The following is a 16,534-nucleotide window of genomic DNA, read 5'->3' as shown; positions in this document are numbered from 1 at the left end:
TAATATGGTTTGTAGTGTCAAAAAACCATAAATAATTTGAATGTTCATGAGTAGGGAAATGAATAAATCATGGCACATGTGTGTGTGCATGCACAGGCACACACACACACACACACACACACACACGCACACACACACTGAAAAATGATATATTGGGATATATTAATGTCCCAAATGGGATGACTGTTCACAATATACAGTGAGATTTAATAAAGCAAATTCAAAGTAAAGTGAATAATATCAACCTTAAAAAAACCCAAACCTAAAAATAGGTCATATAGTCCTTTTTTCCAGCTGGAACCATGGAGGGTGCAGAGAAGAAAAGATGGTTCCTGCTGAAGCTCCTAAAAAAAGTGAAGGAATTTCACAGAGCTCAAGATCAGGCACCTGAGAAAGAAGTTTGCCCAAAAGATGTTTTGAAAGGCAAGGACAAATCTTATCTATGAAAAGGTAAGCCCAATCACAAGGAATATGGGCAGATGTACAGAACTGACACAAGAATGGTTAGGATGGCAAGATAAGCTGGCAACTTCCATGTACCTGCAGAACCCATACTGGCATTTGTCATCAGGATCAGCATCCATGGTGTGACCCCAAAGGTCTGAAAAGTGTTGCAGCTTCTTCATCATTGCCATATCTTCAGTGGTACCTTTGTGAAGATCAACAAGGCTTCAGTTAACATGCTGAGGATTGTGGAACCACATATTGCACATTAAATTGCCCTGACAGACAACACATTGATTGCTGGCTCTCTTGTTAAATTTGGAATCATCTGCATGGAAGATCTGATTCATGAGATCTATACTGTTGAACAATGCTTTCAAGAAACCAACAACTTCTGCTGGCCCTTCAAATGATCTTTTCCATGAGGTAGAATGAAGATGATGAAGATCATGTATTTTGTAGAAGGTAGAGATGCTGGCAACAGAAAAGATCAAATCAACAGGCTTATTAGAAGGATGAACTAAGGTGTCTACCTTGATTCATTTTGTAATCTAGTGAGTTAATAAACAGTGACTGCTTTCAAATTGAAATGTAAAACAAACATCCCCCCCCCCCCAAAAATTATGTGATTAACAAAAGAGAAAATGGGACAAGTATACATCCAATTCTTCACATGTGTTAACTATGGGAGATATGGGGAATTATTTACTTGTCATTCATTCATTTATTCATTATATTAAAAAAGGGAAGACACAGAGAGTAGAAGAAAAGAGGTGGAACACTCTTCTGGTGTTGGATGTTGGGTGAGAAGAGGGCTGGACACCAATATGGCAGTCAACCTCATTATCTCCTCCCTAAATGGGAGCAGGGAGCTTCCTCTTACTTTTTAAGCACAGAGGTTTGGAGAAGGATGTTGCCTGAGAAGGAGGAGAATGGCTGGACCACCCAAATTGCTTGCAGTTACTGACAGCCCCTCTCCCTTGTACAGTTGTCTTTAGGTTGCCCAGTGTAGCTCTTTTCACAGCTATGTGCAACCATCCAGTAATATCCTGCCTCAGGAGATGTTCTGCCCTTACCAGTGAAAAGCTCAAGCTCCTAGGGTGGGGAGGATGAGGGCAGCATAATGTTATTGATGGATGAAGGTACATCTACTCCAGGTATGAGTCAAAACTTCCAGATGAGTCAAGAAATTTGCCCCATATCCATGCTTCCCTCCTCATCCCACCCACAGAGCTAGGCACCAATTTGTGTGTGGGTTTGACTGCCAAAGATTTGCTAGGAGAAGAATATAGTAGGATAATATTTGAAGCTATTAATCCATACTTTTTCTTCTCCCTGTATGTATCTTTTCATCTCTCTGTTCCTCCTCATTTAAGCAGATCCTGGGGAAGTGTGAGGCAGGATATTGTTTCTGGCTATTAATTGCCAGTGACTGAAATTTGAAGGAGAAATCAGGCAAGATTGCCAGAAAAGGCAAAAAGAAAGAGAATATGGACCTCGACCAAGTAAGTGTCTGGGCCAGAGATATGATGGGGGGTGAAATTTTCCAAGCTAGAAAGTGCTTCCCATAGGAATAGGGAAGTGTAGGGAGGAGGTGAAGGGAGGAGTCTGTAGGAGCAAGGAGATAGGGTCAGTGCCTGATTTCCAACTATGTTAAGAAGGGAGTGGTAAGACTCCATGCAGAAAATGGATGCTTGGTATTGAAACAAATGAAACTAAGAGGATCCATTTCTCCAATGGCAGACATTTTGGTATTACAAAAAATGTTGCAATGAATTATCCTTGTGTCCCTGTACTAGATGTTTTTGGAATTTATATTTTAGAAGTTGACTTTCTGCGTCCTAACCTTCAAACTTTGCTAGATACTGCAAAATTTTTTAGCGTTATACCAATTTGCTTTCTCAATCTCTTAATCTTTTTCTTCTTAAATTTAAACTACACTCCCTATTGTAAAACTTCACTGCTCATTAATCATGGGTAATTAAGAATTTGAAAGTTCCCATTTCCCCGACTTCCTTACCACTACTTGTCATCGACAAACTTTTGAATTTTTTCCAGTGTGACGACATGAAATGGTATCTTGTTTTAATTTGCATGCTTCTATTACTAGTAAGTTACAACTTTTTTTTTCATATCTTTATTGGTCCTATAGAGCTTCTTGTCTGTGAACTGAAGTTTTATATTCATTTCTTTACTGGGCTTTTTGTCTTTTTCTTACTTATAGGATATTTTTATATATTCTAGATGGCAGTTATTTCTCAAATGCCTTGTAAGTATTTTCTCTGTCTCTAGCTTGCCTTTTAAACTTTGTTTATGACATCTAAAGTACGATATTTAAAATGTTTCTGTTATCAAATTTATTCATCTTTTAGTTTGTACTTAATGGTTTGGTTTTTTTATTCTTAAAAGACTTTGTTTCACAGCAGTTTTAGCTTCATAGTAAAATTGAGCAGAAGTTACCCAGAAATCCCATATACTCCCTGCCCCTATACATGCACAGCCTTCTCCATTATCAATATCCCCACCAGTCATACATGTGTTACAATTGATGAACTTTTTTTATTTTTTAAGAGATCTTTCCTTACTTCAATGTTATGAGATTGTCCCTACATTTTCTTCTAAAATTTTGAGGGTTGCCTTTAAGTCTTTAATCCATGTGTTCTTCCTATTTGTGTACGGAATGAGGAGGAAGTCAATACCCTGATACATTTTAAAATTTGTTCCTCAATCACATGAGGTCAACCCATCCTATTGGCAGATTCACCTGCAGCCACACTGAAAGATTGAGGGTAGCAAAGCAGTTCATAGCAGGCATCAGGACTGAGCATTGTGGGTAAACCACTGGGCTCATGGATGAGCCTCTTACACCAAACAGTCAACTAGTGGTGTTACCTGGATTAGTGAGCGGGATGACCTCTGTGGAATCCCCCATATCATGAACATTAACTAATGGGGAACCAGGGACATTCAACTGATTGAAAAAGGATACAGTGGGCCTAGACTCACAACTGGATATCAGGGTCTGGGTCAAAACAACCAACCAACCAGCAAACATAGCAACAAATATGGCAGAATTAACACAGCCAAAGTATTATCCAACCAAATGTAGACAATCCAGAGGAAAGCATTTTCTGGATAATGTTTCCTCTCTGTAATGTCACTAATTTATTTAACATACACTGTAGCCTTCTTTAAGTTCTTAAAAAACTCAACACAGTGGAGAGAAAAGAAAACTACTATTTTAATTGTTTAGTTGGAAAAAATAAAATTTATGTTTATTTCTCCCCTGCTAAAACAAAAACAAAACAAAAATAAAATCAATTTTAACTATTTGAGCAGAGATTACAATTTTGTCCTATAAGTAAAACAACTACAAGAAATTTCACAGTAATTTTAGTATTTGTACAGCTTTTTAAAGAAAATAAAACATTGAATTATAAAAAGCATTTACACTGGAGCACAGAGAACTATATTCAATATCTTGTAATAACCTATAATGGAAAAGAATATGAAAAAGAATATAGATATATTCACTTTGCTGTACACCAGAAATTAACACAACATTGTAAGTCAACTACACTTCAACTTTAAAAAAAAAGCATTTATACTGGTATTATGCCTTCTGAAGTAAAATCTTAGTGTACATCATCTAAGTTTTCAGAATTAAAAAGTATAACCCAGAATCCAGCGTGTAATTTCCAAGGTGAGTGTCAATTTAAGTATTTGAAATACAGCATGATCTTTATGATAAAATTAAAAAAAGAAATTAGCTGGGACTATCCCACATGCATTCTAAAGCCCCCAGTTAGCCTAGGTAATTTTTCTTATTCTTCCACAACACATAGCATTCTTTCTATGAATGACATCAGTTTGGAAATACCCCGTGGTTTCTGAGTTATAAATGGATAGCTCACCATGAACTCCTGATTATATTATGATTCATACTTTCACTTCTGTTTTTATACTATCATTTTGAAAAAGTGAAAGTGAAACTGTGTTTCACTGGCAAACAGTTCACTAGGGAGAAGAAAAATATGGTTGAATATAATAATTTACAAAATATTTAAGGTTTATTGTCTAAGAATATTGTGAAAACCATTTCTTAAGGAAAAAACAATGTAGTTGTGACCAAAAAATTGCTCTTAGAAAGTGAATCTGGGCGTTAACAGTGACGATTGTCAGAGTTCTGCTTTACCTGGGAGCATTGCTTATGATTCCTTCTGGCATCTGTCTACCTATCTATCTATCAATCAAATCTTTTAAAACTCTTTTTCTTAATGGAACTGGTTTATGAATCATAGCCTTTTACCTATAGAATTTGTTCTCTTAACAATTACACTATGGTAGAAAGATGATGCTAGCTAGTGAAAGAAAGAAAGAAAGAAAGAAAGAAAGCAAGCAAGCAAGCAATAAAGAAAAAAGAACCATATGGAAATTTCCAACATAATTCCAGGCTTAAGAGTCTTTATTCATGTTTCAAGTTTCCTTAGGGCAGGTGTCATGCCTGCTCATTGCTGTGTCTCTTGTACCTTTGCCAGTTCCTGGCACATAGCAACATTCAACAAATATTTGTTGAGTAAATAAACACAGCAGGTTAAAAGCAACTTCTTGTACTTCATGGTTTTCTGTGGAAAACCACAAGAAAAAAATGTGTTCTGAGGTCTCAGCATTCTAGTAACCAAGAAGTATCAGGAATCTAATGAGATCCTTCTCTTATGAGATCCTTAAAGTAACAATGCTACTTTAAAGGTATCATAAGTTATGAGGTCTAAAACTAGATGCCTGAATGCCTTGTGATTCTTCATTTACATTATTTGTAGAATGGGAATTTTCCCAAAGATTATAAACCCTTTCTAAAGACTAATGTGATTTAAAAAATCTTTTATTAAGTATAAATTTATCTTCCTGGGCTGTCTGTCACCAAAGGACAGTTCCTATCAAAGAATTATGTCTTGTGGGTCAATATGTGTTTTCTTATGAATGAATGAATTCCTCAAAATCAAATGTCTCCTTCTCAGACCAAAAATATTTTCCTATCTACACTGCTTTGATATTTGTACTTCAGATCTACCAGCTCCTTTAGCTTAAGGCATTGAAGAATGATCTTATCTAGGAGAGGATGTACCCTTCTATTTTAAACCATAATTAACATCTTAAAATGGGGTAATCTAACAGACCAGTTAGTCAGTCACTCTTTGTGTTTCTAAGAGGTCGGAACACAGGAGAGATATGACTGTATAAGTGGTAAGGAGTGAAAAATGTTTAGAAGACTGTTTAGTAGGAAATAGAAAAGTTACTCCTTCCAAAAATTGTCTGGAAGCCCCCAAACATCATTTAAAAATATTAAAACATCCCAATGCCAGTTATACCAATAACCTGAGCTGAAAATAACATTGAGAACGTGCTGAGAATAGCAATGATAGTAAAAAAAAAAAAAAAAAAAAAAAAGGTTCTTGCTTTAAGCCATTACATTTTGGGATAGCAAAAGATTAATCAGCAATAGATTACCACAACAAAATTGCTATAAAGATTAAATGGATATTACTGAAAAGAATGTCAAACAGTAAGCTTCTCTTTGAAAACTTAAGAAAATTAAGAGCAGAAATATGGAAGTTATCTTACTGAGACAGAATAGCTTATAAGCCATTAAGACTTGATTTATAGCCTGTTAAATATTTTTTAAAGAAATAATAAGTTAAAAAGAAAGGGAGTTCGTCAGCCTGGCATATGAAAGAAGAAAACAAAGCTGGGACTATCCCACATGCATTCTAAAGTACACATGAAGTACACTTTGGCAGAGAATTCTAGAGACATTTGTTCCTGTGATTTGTCCTTTCTAGTGCTGATTGTTGAAATTGCAGCATTATTCTTTGCTTGATGCCATTAAACATCTTGTTTATATCAACTCTCACTTACTCTGAATTCATATTCACTAAGTAATATTTTTATTATAATTTGATTTCTGATATAACTTTACAAGGAAGGAATGCTTTGGCTAGAGCACACTTTGGCAGTTATATCTCTCATTATAATTAATAAGAGATTTTTTTTCCTGGTTTGTACAGAACTCTCTTGAATGTAGCTAGAATAAGTTACAATTCCCAAGTCTGACCAAGTCTGGGACACTGAGGAAATTGAATTTTCAAATAGACAAAGTTGAGCAACAGATTTAGCTGCAATGGCTTCCCCAAGGGTGTCGCCACTTTGATGGGCTCTCCTCATGTCTTATGGGGACCGTATGAAAGAGTATCTGGTAAAATGCATGGTATATAGTGGTGCACCACTTACATGAGGAAGAGGGAAAGAAAATAGTGTACTGAGAAGAAGTAGAGCAGGGAGAAAAAAGATAGCATTCAGCATCCTTGACATATTAAGCTCCGATATATGGTACCTTGTCAGGTATTATGGTTAATTTCATGTGTCAACTTAACTGGGCCACGGGGTACACAGATATTTGGTCAAACATTATTGAAGATGATGATGATGTTGTCAGTGAGGGTGTTTACTGATGAGGCTGACATTTGAATTGGTAGACTGAGTAAAGCAGATAGTCCTCTGCAATGTGAATGGGTCTTATCCAATCAGTTGAAGGCCTGGAACGAACAAAAGGTTGAACCTCCTGCATGAGAGAAAACTCCTTCTGCCCTGGCTGCCTTTGAGCTGAGGCATCAGTTTTTTTGCTGCTTTCAAACTCTAATTGAAACGTCGGCTCTTCCTGGGTCTGCCTGCTGGTATTCAGACTGGAACTACATCATCAGCTCTATTGAGTCTCCAGCTGGCCAATTGAAGATCTTGGGACTTGTCAGCCTTCATAATCATGTGAGCTTGTTCCTTATAAATAAATCTCTTCCCCCATCTATATACCTCCTATTTGTTCTGTTTTTCTAGAGAACCCTGACTAAATACATCAGGGGTCTTCCTGAAATGGCAATCACAAGAACATTTTACTGTTGCAAATGAATTACATCCTTAATGTACTCATTGGCAGGGGAAAAATGTTTTCATCTACACTAGATTTTTATGTGACTCAGTCTGAATATGTTTCCTATTTTTTTCTTTAATGAGAATACATCCCATCTCATTAACACTTATCAAATCTATACTCAGTAATGGAAAATTATATACAGTAATGAACTTAAAAGTTTGGTGTCCTCTTATGTCAGAGATGTCTGTGGTACATCTCACCTGGTTGGTTTTATTTGTGATGCTGCCACATTTGCTTTAGCTTAATAGGTTCTTCCCTCAAATCCCCAAACTCAAACTTGACTCATCTCTCCACTACAATGTCAACAATTCCACAACTTGCAAGTCCTACAAAAGTATTTTTAAGACTCATGTATTAAAGGAAAATATAAATCAACAAGAGGATATACTCCACGATGGTAACAAAAGACCATGCGTTAATTCCGCAAGCATTTATTGGGCACATACCAATGTACCAGACTGGAGAAACAAATATGAAACAAACACAGACCCTTTCCTTAAAGAGGGAAGATAGGAAAACAGATATGAAGGCTAAGAGGAAAAGGAAAGTGCCTGGCGTTTATGGAGCTTTTACGCTTTACCAGACGCTATTAAAGACTTTACAGTGGATCTTCCCAACAGCTCTCTAAGGTAGGTACTATTATCCCTCTCTCACGTATGAGGACACCTAGGCTCAGAGAGGTCCTCCAGTTAAGACAGTGGAAATTAAGGCTGGCATTCACTGAGCCTCAATGACAGAGTGGAGTTCAAACGGGGTTTATACCTCCACATATTTTCTGCCTTCTACTTCACCTTGTTGCTTTGTTCTAGAGCCACATTGTGTGATATGATAGCCACTAGATACATCTGGCTACTAGGCACTTGAAATGTGGCCAGTCCACAAAAACAGAAATATAGATCAATGGAACAGGATAGAAAGCCCAGAGATAAACCCACACACATATGGTCACCTTATCTTTGATAAAGGAGGCAAGAATATACAGTGGAGAAAAGACAGCCTCTTCAGTAAGTGGTGCTGGGAAAACTGGACAGCTACATGTAAAAGAATGAAATTAGAACACTCCCTAACACCATACACAAAAATAAACTCAAAATGGATTAAAGACCTAAATGTAAGGCCAGACACTATCAAACTCTTAGAGGAAAACATAGGCAGAACATTCTATGACATAAATCACAACAAGATCCTTTTTGACCCACCTCCTAAAGAAATGGAAATAAGAACAAAAATAAACAAATGGGACCTAATGAAACTTAAAAGCTTTTGCACAGCAAAGGAAACCATAAACAAGACAAAAAGACAACCCTCAGAATGGGAGAAAATATTTGCAAATGAAACAACGGGCAAAGGATTAATCTCCAAAATTTACAAGCAGCACATGCAGCTCAATATCAAAAAAACAAACAACCCAATCCAAAAATGGGCAGAAGACCTAAATAGACATTTCTCCAAAGAAGATATACAGCTTGCCAACAAACACATGAAAGAATGCTCAACATCATTAATCATTAGAGAAATGCAAATCAAAACTACAATGAGATATCATCTCACACCGGTCAGAATGGCCATCATCAAAAAATCTAGAAACAATAAATGCTGGAGAGGGTGTGGAGAAAAGGGAAGCCTCTGGCACTGTTGGTGGGAATGTAAATTGATACAGCCACTATGGAGAACAGTATGGAGGTTCCTTAGAAAACTAAAAATAGAACTACCATACGACCCAGCAATCCCACTATTGGGCATATACACTGAGAAAACCATAATTCAAAAAGAATCATGTACCAAAATGTTCATTGCAGCTCTATTTACAATAGCCAGGACATGGAAGCAACCAAAGTATACATCAAGAGATGAATGGATAAAGAAGATGTGGCCCATATATACAATGGAATATTACTCAGCCATAAAAAGAAACGAAATTGAGTTATTTGTAGTGAGGTGGTTGGACCTAGAGTCTGTCATACAGAGTGAAGTAAGTCAGAAAGAGAAAAACAAATACTGTATGCTAACACATATATATGGAATCTAAAAAAAAAAAAAAATGATCGTGAAGAACCTAGGGGGAAGATGGCAATAAAGACGCAGACTTACTAGAGAATGGACTTGAGGATATGGGGAGGGGGAAGGGTAAGCTGGGACGAAGTGAGAGAGTGGCATGGACATATATACACTACCAAACATAAAATAGATAGCTAGTGGGAAGCAGCCACATAGCACAGGGAGATCAGCTCTGTGCTTTGTGATCACCTAGAGGGGTGGGATAGGGAGGGTGGGAGGGAGGGAGATGCAAGAGGGAAGAGATATGGGAACATATGTATATGTATAACTGATTCACTTTGTTATAAAGCAGAAACTAACACACCATTATAAAGCAATTATACTCCAATAAAGATGTTAAAAAAAAGAAATTACATTAAAAAAAAAAAGTGGCCAGTCCAAAGTGAGATGTACTATAAGCATAGACTGTGAACCAGATTTCAGAGACTTAGTATGAAAAAGAATGTAAAATATCTTATTAATAATTTTTATATTGATTACTTGTAGAATTGATAATTTATGGATATACTGATGTATTTGTCATGGTTTTCCAGAGAAACAGATCATAGTACTTATCTGTCCATCTGTCTATCTATCTCTCTATATATCATCTATCATCATCTATCTTTCATCTATCTATCTGACAGAGAGAGACAGAGATAGAGAAAGAGACAGAGAGACAGACAGAGAGGAGAGAGAGAAAGGGATTTATTTTAAGGAATTGGCTTATGTGTTTGTAGGGGCTGGCAGGACTGAAATATACAGAGTAGGCTGGCAGTCTGGAGATTCAGGTAAAAGTTGCTATTGCAGTCTTGAGTCTGTGATCTGCAGGGCAGACCAGGCAGGCTGGAAACTCAGGTAGTGTAATGGACTGAATTGTTCCCACCTCTTTTCCCTCCCACAACAATTCACATGTAGAAGCACTAACCCATGATGCAACTATATTTGAAGATATGGCCTTTAAGAGGTAATGAAGGCTAAATGAGGTCGTAAGGGTGGGGCCCTAATCTAATACAACTTGTGTCTTTATAAGAAGAGGAGGAGTCACGAGGAATGCATGAACTCAGAGAAATGGCCATGTGTATACACAGTGAGAAAAAGGCTCTCTGAAAGCCAAGGAGAGAGGCCTCAGGAAAAATTAAACTGCCAACCTTGATCTTGGACTTCTAGCCTCCAGAACTGTGAAAAAATAAGTTTTTATTATTTAAGCCACCTAGTCTGTGGAATTTTGTTAAGACAGGCCTAAGAAACTAATACAGGCAGGGTTTCTATGTTGCAATCTTGAGGTTGAATTCCTTCTTCTTTAGGAAATCTCAGTCCTTGCTTTTAAGGCCTTCAACTGATTGGATGAGGCCCACCCACATTATAGAGAGTAACTTGCTTTACTTAAAATCTATTGATTAAAATGTTAATCACGTCTAAAAAATATTTTCACAGCAATATCTGGATTAGTGTTTGAGCAAAAAACTGGGTGCCATAGCCTAGCCACACGGACACACAAAATTAACCATCACACTTGGGCTCAATGAAATATACAATTAAAATTATTTCCTTTTTTTCTTTTTAAAATGTGATTACTAGAAAATCAAAAATTTTGTATGTGGCTCACATTTGTCCCTCATATCAGATTTCTATTGGACTCTACTGCTCTAGACATTTATGAAAGTAGATAGCAAGTTTCACAGAAGATATATGCACAAAGTGCCATGGGAGCATAGAAGAAAGACATTGACATCTATTTGGGGCTGTTAAGGAAGATTTTGCAGGGATGGTAAGATGACTGAAGTACAAACCCTGGAACCAGAATGCTTGGGTTGAATCTCTGCTCTGTCACTTCACTGGAGGGTGGACTAGAGCAAGAAACTTACTCTCTCTGTGCCTTGTTTTCCTTATCTGTAAAATGGGGGTAGTAATTAAGCCTCCTACATGGGGTTGTTATGTAGTTTAAATGATTTTGTACATTAAAGTATTTAGAACAGTGTCTGAGACAGTGTATTTCAGTAAATATTAATTAAAGAAGGTGTGCTTGAGCAGAATCTGGATGAATGGGGAGCTGGACAGATCCTGAAGGGCTTATTGAAATGGGATGAATTTCCAGTGAAGGGAACATCAGACCCTCTTCTCTGGGCTTCACTTTCTGTCTTACCACAGGGAAATCAGCAGCTGGGTCTCAATTAATATATTCTGTGGTTTAGAGTTCAACCAATTTGAGTTGACTTCTTGTATCATTTGGCAAATGCACTTGGCACTGTTCTTGGCACTCCTTTTGGTTCTGATTCTATCTGACCTCAGCAGCACTCAGCAGTGCTGACCATGGCCTTCTTTTCAAAACACTGGATTTTTAGCATGATTGTTTCTTGGTGTTCTCCAGTCTCCTGTGTGCTCCAACTTTGGCTCCTTTGCACAATTCATCCTCTTCTGGGTCAAATTCAATCCTTATCTCTCTATTCTTCTCATTTTAAGCTCTCTTCCTAGAAAATTCCATACATACTCATGCAAGACCTTGGTTACCACAGATACTGCACATGACTCACAAATTTGTAGCTATAGTCCAAACTTTTCCCCTGAGCTCCAGATCTGAATAATCAAATGCCTACCTGATTCCCTCCACTCTACGTCTCAGAGACATCTCATATTCAAGTCCTAAAATGTGTTCACCTGCCTCTCCCCATCACATACACCTTGTTCATTTTCAGTGTTTCCAACTTGTATTTTACAAAGCCAGAAACTTATGAGTTATACCTTATCCCTCTCCTTTATTCTCCAAATCCAACACAACATCAAGACTTAGTTCTATTCCTCTGAATCCAAGGCTGCCAATGTTTCTCACTGGATCACTGGATTAATCTTTGCACTCTTTTTGACCCCCTTCTAATTTCTTATCCACACTGTAGCCAGGCTGGTATTTTTGAATTTCAAATCTAATCATATCACTACTCTTCTAAAAATATTTAATAATTTCTCATGTTCATTGGATAAATTAAGGTTGTAATTTCCGGACCCTAACTACAACTGCAGCCCCATTTCACATCAGGCTTCTCATCATTTGGCCACACAGATCTTTTGCCATTACCATGTTCCAATCATGCACCTTTTGGCCATAGGACCTATTCCTCTGCCTGCACCCCCCCTTCCCTATGTTCTCAGAGCATTATTCTCCTTCAGAGAATTTACCTTAATTATTCATTACCTTTGTTCATGTGATCCTTTGATTATTATCTGTGTCCTCCACTGGAATATAAGCACTCAGAAGTCCAAAAGGGCCTGTGTCTTTTTTCCCCTCCTCTTGTATCTCTGCTCTAACAGAGAAGGACAAATAAGTGTATGGTTTCAATCAGTGCTCATGTCAACTCTTCCTCGTAACTACTTTCATTCCACAGTTTCCATGTGCAGCCAGAGAGGTTCAGTTGGTTTACTGACACGCCCAAGATTGCAAAACTGGTAGGTGGAAGAACTTGGAACTGAAATCAGGTCATGCTGTTTTTACTCTTCCATACTTTATTTTAGACCACCCTGTTTCTTAAGCTTGGGGAAAAAGAACCACATGACTATGCCCATCTCCTCTTTTTTTGTTAGTGATTATACTGGACATTTAGGCTCTCAGGGACTGTACTTACTTATGCACATGCATTTTTTGGTTTTCTTTTGTTTATTAATTAACTTTTTTGGGGAGAACAGTTTTACTTATTTGTTTATTTGAAGTATAATTGTTCAGGTTTGTTACAGCAAAGTGATTCAGTTATATATATATATGTATTCTCTCTATATTTATATATGTATACTTTTTCAGATTCTTTTCCATTTTATGTTATTACAAGATATTTAATGTAATTCACTGTGCTATTCAGTAGGTCCTTTTAAAATCTATTTTATATACAGTAGTGTGCGTCAGTTAACTCCAAACTCCTAACTTATCCCTCCCTCACCCACCTCTTTCCCCTTTGGTAACCATAAGTTTGTTTTCTATGAACATGCATTTTTTTTTTGTTTGTTTTGGAAAAATAAACTGACTAATTTTTAATGAAACGTGATTAAGAGAAAATCACCTCTGATGGTCCCATAACCAGGACCTCTAGATATTTTTGATTAAGTGGAAGAAAAATATAGACTCAGAAAACTGAGAAAAAAATCTTTATTAATGAAAAGAAAGACTATTCCAGATATTCTGCAAGAAAAACAAATCCACTGAGGTGAAAAGCAGGATGGATTAATTCAAGTACATAAATAAATACATTGACAAAATTTTACCATCTCTAGTAGCAATAATCAGAATGATTTGTCTGGTTAAACATTTTTTATTAAGTTGGACCACATAAAATTGATGATGTTTGACTCTTTTTGACCACAAAACAGCATTTTCTTATGGTTCAATTCCCTCATAAAGAGATATTTCCCTATTTCTTCTCTGAGATCCAGGAAAATTTTACTTAACAACCCATTAAAAAGAGGCCAACTTTGATTGACTTTGCTGACTAGAACGTTGATTCTTTTTTTCTTCCGCATTACCATATATGCACCCATTTTCCACCTGGATGCTGTGGACTAGTTAGAGGGAATTGCTATTTGATCAAGGGTAATGAGGCCCCATGTAGAATGGAGGAGCTCATGAAACTCCAAAGATCTACTGTCCCTATAATTTCCTTTTAGAGAAAATGACCTGAAACAGTATCTTCCTGCAAATTTTGATATGACCCATGGCATACTCATGCTGAGTGAAAACAATGAGTGTGGTGGATTAGACTGGGGATCAGGAGGTAAAGTCTGTTAGAGAGAAGGAGATGAGAAATCATGTTGACCAGGAGAGATGTTCTCAGTTACTGAATTTCCAGTTCCTAATCTCTTTCTAAGAGGCCCTGCTATACTTTATATCTTACCTATGAATATCCATGAAAATTTCCTTTTGTAGCCTTCTAATAAAACTCCTTTTATTTGCCCTTGTTGGAGAAAATGCTTTCCCTCACCACCAAACAATCACTGACCAAGACAAGAATTAAATGGGATGATATATGTGAGGTTTTTTTTCCTTTCCTTTGATAAACTATAAAGATAAATATGAAGACCAAGTATTGAAAAAAATGAATTATTCTTCCTCTTGGGAAACTTAGGTTTCAGAATGGAAATTTATTTCATGTTGCCCAAATAGATGGTGAAAAACCAGTAGCCAAGCAAAGGAAGATGTTGCTTCAATGAGGTATGAAATGCATGTTATTAGATGGGTTTTTATCTTAGTCAGTCAGCATAAGTGTACAAGCAAGCATCATTTATTTCCAATCCAGAGGATTTTAGAAGTCATTCAGTTGGATTTTCCCTTTTTCCTTCAGAAGGGATTAGTCTGAGCTCTTGCAGTTTATGGACAACCAAAGAGATCACCTCTGACCATACTTCAAGATTTAATGATACAGCCATAATATCAATTGGCCTAGTCCTTAGGTCTCATTCCTTATGAGAAGGTTTCATCCCTGGAGCTGAATGAACAAGTGTTTTTAGAAAAATTGTTTTCTACAGCATAGAGAAACACACTGGAGAATATTATAAATGTATTTTATTTATTTCACAAACCTTTTAATTGGCCTTCAGAGGGGGTTATTCAAACAAAGATCGAGCTGAACTCAAAGGTTAAAGATCTGAAATCAGAAGACTCATCTTTCTTTTCAATAGATATATGTATATGTATAACTAAATCACTTTGCTGTACACCTGAAACTGACACAACATTGTAAATCAACTATACTCCAATATAAAATAAAAATTTTAAAAATTAAAAAAAGAAGAATCATCTTCATTTTCTTTATTGCAGAACATCAGTTCTTCATGGTTCTCTAATATCTGGCCTTATCTTTGGATAAGAAGCTCTGGGGTTGACCTACAGTTCCTTTTGAAATGTTTTTTCAGTAATTTAGAACAGATATCTTCATCTTTTTTATGTGTTATCCCTGGTACCAGATATCAGTAGGATATAGGGTGATTTTGGAACTTTCCCAAGGGTAAATGATGAGTGTAGAGTTCACATCAAGAGCTTTTAAGAAGATAACGTTTCTGGTTTAGAGGCCCAAAGACAATATCTCTGAACTGGGAGTAAAGAGTGGATATGAGGGATTATGTTTCTTATTCCTGACAAGCAATATGTTGCATACAATGGGATGTAGATTTTATGGTGATTAGAGAGGGACTGAGCTTGGAGGGAACTTTTTATTATGAGATAAAAGTGCAGACCTTCATGAAAGTGTTTTCCTTAAAGCCGAGCTTGAGACTTTGTATAGCCTTTCATCAATGCCCGCAATCATTCAGGCACTCTAGGATCAATAAAAGTGTGTCAAGATCCTGAAGGCTCCACTAGTTCTCTGTCTGCTTGACATTGCTTCAGGAGTTCACTGACCACTGCTGTCAACAAGGGGGCATCCATAGCAAATGTTTATATCCTTTAAATATCTACTATGTACCAGTTACCAGTTGGGCAAAATGGGTAACATGATGTCACTCTATCATGTTTAAGGCACTGTGTCAAAGCCTATGTACTATTTTGGTTTAATCTTCAAAGAAACCCTAAAAAGAAGATATTATTGAAATATATTTTACAGATACAGAGGCTGGAGTTTAGAGAGGTGAGCCTGCCTGCTCCCCTCTACACACATACACATAACTATTAAGTGGAAGCTTCAGGATTCAAATGCAAGTTTATTTTATTCTTAATCTGGTGCTCTTAACTAATATACCTACTGTTTCCAAATACCTTTTTTTTTTTTTTTTTTTTTGCCTTCAAGGTGAAACCATGGGTAATCATTAATTAAATCCATTTCGTCTGTAATCTGCCTTTACTAGTCAAGGTCATTTTAATTGCTGCCACAAAAGACTTGCATATCCTCCAAGTTGCACATAGCCTAAACAATAAGATGTTTGTTTAACCATAAATAGTTTTCAGGAAACAGTTCTGTCTAGTTCGAGCTGAGCTGGTTAAGACTGCATGGGACCAGTGACCCTTCAACTGGGCATGTGCAAGTGTCTGCTTGGTGACCTTTTGAATGTGCAGAGGCCTGTAGCCTAGTTGTACCTGCACAGGATGATCACTAT

General features: G+C 36.8%; 1 pseudogene; it reads left to right on the top strand.

Annotated features, from left to right (window-relative positions):
• Positions 1–354: 354 nt before the first annotated feature.
• Positions 355–968, top strand: LOC114235903 (60S ribosomal protein L7-like; annotated as a pseudogene).
• Positions 969–16,534: the final 15,566 nt, after the last annotated feature.

The sequence above is a fragment of the Balaenoptera acutorostrata genome, chromosome 4 (genome assembly GCF_949987535.1).
Source record: "Balaenoptera acutorostrata chromosome 4, mBalAcu1.1, whole genome shotgun sequence".
Classification (NCBI taxonomy): domain Eukaryota; kingdom Metazoa; phylum Chordata; class Mammalia; order Artiodactyla; family Balaenopteridae; genus Balaenoptera; species Balaenoptera acutorostrata.
Note: the sequence above shows the minus strand (reverse complement) of the source record. Positions and strands in the feature narration are given on the sequence as shown.